The sequence below is a fragment of the Cryptomeria japonica genome, chromosome 4 (assembly GCF_030272615.1).
Source record: "Cryptomeria japonica chromosome 4, Sugi_1.0, whole genome shotgun sequence".
In the NCBI taxonomy this organism is placed as follows: domain Eukaryota; kingdom Viridiplantae; phylum Streptophyta; class Pinopsida; order Cupressales; family Cupressaceae; genus Cryptomeria; species Cryptomeria japonica.
The window spans coordinates 164487712-164493662 of record NC_081408.1 but is presented as its reverse complement, the minus strand read 5'-3'; positions in this window follow the sequence as shown (position 1 = coordinate 164493662).

Below are 5951 nucleotides of genomic sequence, written 5' to 3'. Positions count from 1 at the left end.
AAGAACAAAAATATATGGCCTTGCATCATATAAGCATCCATATCATAAAACATGCATCACATAAGAACATCTCATCACACAAGGTACACATGCATATAGCTGCCGCAAAAGATGAATCATCTCATATATATAATCAATCAAATGTGTCATAATACAATGATGTCAAAAGAATCATATGGCTACAAAAGAATCACCCGCAGGTGTCTACAATACAACAATGATACATCTACTGATACAATGGGAGCCCACTATAGCTATGAGGAACTCCCTCCCTCGGAGCCACCTCGCCTCGACGGAGTCTGAGCTGTAGATGGCCCTGCCCCTGGATCCCCCTGTCCCTCTGGTGGTGGTGGAGGCCCCATAACCCCACCGCTGGATGCCTGTCTCCTGCGGCTCCCTCCCGTAGCCGTCGCTGTGCGCGACGACCTCTGGAAGCTCCTAGCCCGCTGCTCTGCTGGCACGGCTGCATAATATAGATCCCTCCAGTAGGCGATCTCCTCTCCCGCTCGCAAAACATAGGCGTAGCCTGCCCCTGCATCCTCTGCTGCCCGCCTACCTGCCCTCAGAGCTGTCTCGGCCTCGGTATATCTCTGGATGGCCTGATCCCTCTCCCGCTCTGTGTCTCGGACCCTGATCCTGAGGTGGTTCCTCTCTCGAACCAAATCCTCAATCTCATCTGCCTGGCCCTGGCAGATCTCCCGCAACCTCACCACCTCATCCTCCTCGGAGTCTCCGCTCTCCGCCCCTGCCTGTGACTCCCCCTCTACAGGTGCCTGTCCCTGTGCCTCTGCCTGCACCTGTCCCTGTGCCTGTATAGGTACCTGTGGCTGTACCTGTCTCTGTCCCTCTGGCTGCACCTGTCTCTGTCCCTCTCTGGGACCCTGTGCTGCTGGCACCTGTAGGGGCAGTCCACCCCGTCCTCTCACCACTGGAGCTGCTCTCTCCTGACCTCCCTCCCTCCGAGGTGCTACCCGTCTCTCTCCCACCACTCCCCTCCGCCTCCGCCGGCCCCTACCTGCATCCCCTCCTCCCTCATCATCATCTCCTCCACCCTCTCCATCCACTGGCTCTGCCGGATCTGTCAACCTCGGAAATGGATGCTCTGCCCAGTACGCAGAGTACTCTGCGTCCATCCCTGCATCATCTACCTCTGGCCACATGTCCCATGGCATCGGCATCATCTCTGCTAGCTGCATCACTGCCTGATCATAAGATAGCAGTGGGCCAAACTGCACCTGATCTCTAACAGTACGGGCATACATACCCGAGCCTCGGGGCATCCTCTGAATCCGGCCATACTGCCTGCATACCCTATCCACCAGCTGTCTCTCTAATATATAGGGCGTCCGCCCAATCAGGTACCTGCTCCGGAAGGTGTAGGGTAGCTCCAGTGCATCATCACCCCACTCCTCGCACCCCAGGTACGGCCTCCAGATCACCATATCAATGTCATCAATGACTCTCCTCCAGTGCTCCAATCTCCCAATCCGAGGCTGGGATGTGATCATGGCATACAAATGAACAAAACTCTGTCCCTGTCCTCTGCCTCTGAAATGAATCGGCCTCGTCACTGGAAGGTGCTCATAGGCCCACACCTGCAATAGAGTCACACCGCAGCCCAGCCCCACTGATCCGTGGTATACAAACTGATGCAGCTCATAGTACAAATGTGCTAGGACACATGGCCCCCATGCATACCTAGTGTGCTCTGCCATCAGCGTCTCCAAGGCCCCTCCCCAGCCCACTGCCAATCCTCGTGTGGCCCTGTCTGGACACAGGTATCCACTGATAACTCCCCCAATAACTGCCGGCAATGCCAATCCTGTGGCAGTCATGGTGTCCCAGGCTACATGCCCTGCTCTCATCTCCAACTCAGGATCCTGAAAAACCCGTCTCAAGGCCTCCCTGTCACCGTCACGGTCGTAGGGGATCAACTCTCCATCAATGGGGATATGCAGTATCCTGTAGACATCCTCTAGTGTCACTGTCATCTCACCCATCGGCAGGTGAAACGTGCATGTCTCTGAGTGCCATCTCTCGGCCAATGCAGTCAGCAACCCCATGTTTGCCCGAAACTCAGGCACATAGAGCATATATGTGAGACCCATCTCCTCAATGGAAATCATGTCCTGGATGGACAACTCTGGACGCAGTCTCTGAGTCGATGGGAATCTCTCCCGTGACTCCAACATCGGCAAATACTCCTGCAGTCAAGCAAATCAATCTTGTCAGTTATCGTGGCATTCACTGTTTATCACAAAATGCTACTCGCTACCCAAATGCATATGGCTATCTACCCTAGTGACACTCACTGTTCATCACAAAGTGTTGCTATTTATCCTAGTAGTGCTCACTGTTCATCACAAAGTACTACGTGTGTGACATTCCCTGTTCATCACAAAGTGTCACTCACATTCGCACTCCCTGTTCATCACAAAGTGCTGCTTATCCTGGTGCTCCCTGTTCATCACAAAGTGCCTTGATCTATCCTAGTCTTCCTAGAGGACCTGCTTGAGTGTATCCTCTCAGCAGCTTATCCAATCGACAGCGTATGTTCATCACAGAACTGCCGATTTGACCTAAAGGACTAAAACCATGCATTTAAACACATAAACGCACTTTTTCAGCACACACGCGCTTTTAACTCATAAACGCGCTTATAGACTGCACAAACGCGCCTCTGCAACACAGACGCGCTTTCTAAACACAAACGTGCCTATGCCAGACATAAACGCGACCAGGGATCACAGACGTCCCTGCATGACATAAACGCTGTTCAAAAGCACAGACGCTACTACATTTCACAAACGCGTCCGCATTCAACACAAACGCGGTTCCAGGCACAGACGCGCCTGGACCCGACACAGACGCGCCTGTTGGACACAGACGCGCCTGGCGCTGACACAGACGCGGTTGCGCGTTTTTGCACTTTTAAACTACCCTATTTCTAGCGCATTTATTGCTCCTAAACATGCATTAATGATAAAACTTGAAATGCGTGAAAGTACGAGGAGGTTTTCGGGTACTTACCGGCTCTCCTGCATCGGCTGGTCGCTGGAATCGGCGGACACGATCGAATCTATGAACGAATGCCATCGCTGCTGACTGCTGCTGCTCTTTTCTCGCTCTGCACTGTGATCTTCTATGGGTGTGGATGACAATGAGGATGTCTTTTGCCCGTGGTTTATCTTATAGCCTACCCTAGCCCTCGCCCTCATTTTCCCGAGTCAGTATTCTTCATCCCGTGACCTTGTCACTTTATCCAATCAGTCCATTCTTTCCCATCTTTCTTATCGCGAGATTGTCTGCAATCTTTCCAGACTTTTTCATCCAATCTCTCGAGGGGGCATATCATTCCCATCCTGGGGCAACTCTGTATCAGTTCATCTTATCTTCTTTGAAACAACGCGACAAGCCGCATTGTCTCAAAGAGGGGCAAAATGTAGACACCTAAAATTGTCATGTCTAATTAAATAAATATTTTATTTATTTAATTACTTTAGCTTAATTCTTCTATTAATTAAATAAATCTTTATTTATTTAATTAATTCATTTATCCTCTTCTAGCCTTATTTCTCATTTAAATAAATACATTTATTTATTTAAATTATCCCTTTCCTAAATTAAATAAATATTTTATTTATTTAATTGCCCTACTTCTTCTATTAATTAAATAAATCTTTATTTATTTAATTAATTCATTAACCTTTTCTACACATGACACATGTCATTCATCTCTTATTTCCTACACTACCTACCCCTTTCATTATTTTGGTATTTCTTATACCTACCCTCTAATCCTAGCCGACCTCTCTTTTTACACCTCTCAATCTTAACCCTCCATTTTCTATTGTGTCTTCTATTTAAGGAGATGCTTTCTTCATTACCAAACCCCTAATGACTAATTTTGGAGGACTTGGCTACACTACGATCCTACTTGCAACCACATTCCGTTCTTTGTTGAGCTCTTGTGCATACAAAAATCTGAGAGCAAGCATATCAAACAAGATCAATGGAGATAGGAAGAATGGAGATCAAAAACCCTAATGGACATGTGATGGTATAATCTTTGTGATTTATTGAGTTATTTTGCATTGTCTTAGGTTGTCTTCATATGTTATGGTGGATCTTTGTTCATTGTTAGGCTAGGGTTTGGTGGTTGAATCCATTTTAGTCTTTCAATATTGTTGTTTATTGCTATCCATTTTCACCATATACACTACCAGTTTTCCTACTCTCTATAATTGGTAATGATTAATAAACACTTTGCTTATTGATAATTTTGGATGTAAATTTAGTATGATTATTGATTGAAGAAGTATTTGTTGATGTGTTTTTTACGCACATGCAAACACAGAATAAAATACCATAAGTATCTTTTTTATTCTTATCATCTCTTGAACAAAATCTCTCAGATGTTGAAGATTAGCTTAAGGATCACTCAAGAAAAATCCAAGGTTCATGAATGTAGGGTCACTACTTGTGGATAATCTTCGTTGGTTGATGTGATTATGTTGGAATCACAAGGGGACTTACATTCGAATGCCTGAATGCTTGATTTGATGGAACTTGATCATTTGATATTTCAATATGGTGATGCTCTTTGTCCTAGACTAACTTGATTTGAAAAAAATGGCAAAAGACAAAGGGTTGAGAGAATTTAATCTAAGGCCTAGAATGTAGGAACATGGATGAATGACTATATGGAATCCTACTGAGCTAGGTCTCACCATCAAATTGAACAATTTGACACAAGCTCAGTGCAATCTTCTAAGGACATTTCAAGGATGTTCGAATCAATACCATCAAACATTGATCACTATTCAAGTTAATGCATAAAAAATGAGTGTAGAACGATTCAAAGTTAAGCTCATATCATTCCAGTTGACCACACAAGGTGTGCTTACAAGCATCAAGAGGCTAGTGGTATGGATTAGGTGGATTCCACATGAATACATTCAACAAATTCCTCCACTCAATTTAATTACATGAAAGTAAATTGAGAAGTAAAGATCATGCGAGTCATTGAAGCAACGAATCAAATTCACCATTACTTTAATGAAATCAATTATTCTCTACAACAAGGTTTGGCAACAATTTTTGCCTTCTCCTAATCTAATTTTTATTCTAATTGCTATTCTATTCTCTCCTATTACTAACTATTAGCTACTCTCCAACTATTAACTATTAACCAACTATTAACCTTTACAAATGAAGAGTCTGAGCCTTTATAGAGAGCTCATTTACAATGAATGACCAAGATTGAATCTCTATCAAGGGCTAGTATTTTATAATAAAAACCTTAATTAGGGTTTGTTACAACAAACTCTCCTTAGCCAATGAAAAAAATACATTTAGAAAGTGTGGACCAATAGATATCGGGGGCAGGTTCCTCGGAGTTTGTGACATCACTAGTGAGTTAGGTACATTGCATCTAGACATGTTGATGTGTACCTCATCTGATTGGTGAAAGTAATGACCAGGATGATGATTAGGATTCCACCTCAACTCACATTTTGAAGGCTTGATAGGTCATCGTCATGAAGACACTTCTTGATACTCAACATTACAAGCTTTCTTGAAGTAGTGGTGATGGGATGTATTAAGGTAACTGAGTCCTTCCTTCATCCTCACTTGCTTGCTTTGGAGTGATTGTATAACTTCTCTTTCGCACTCCTTTGATTTCTTCATGTCTCCATGGTGCAGGGAAGGTTGAAATTCCTCTTAGGTGTGAAGTTTCTCCTCTTGCATGGTGATGTAGGTCTTACAATCTTTTCGCTTTGCAATCACCATCCTCTCCCATCAACAAAACAAAACAAACATGATATCAAATACACAATATATAACTTTTGATAGTTCTTCTTATCTTGATATATCTCTTGATTTTATGTGTTTTGCAGGTTTGATAAGAAAATTTATAGGAATTCACCTTCACAAAGGAGAACTTTGAA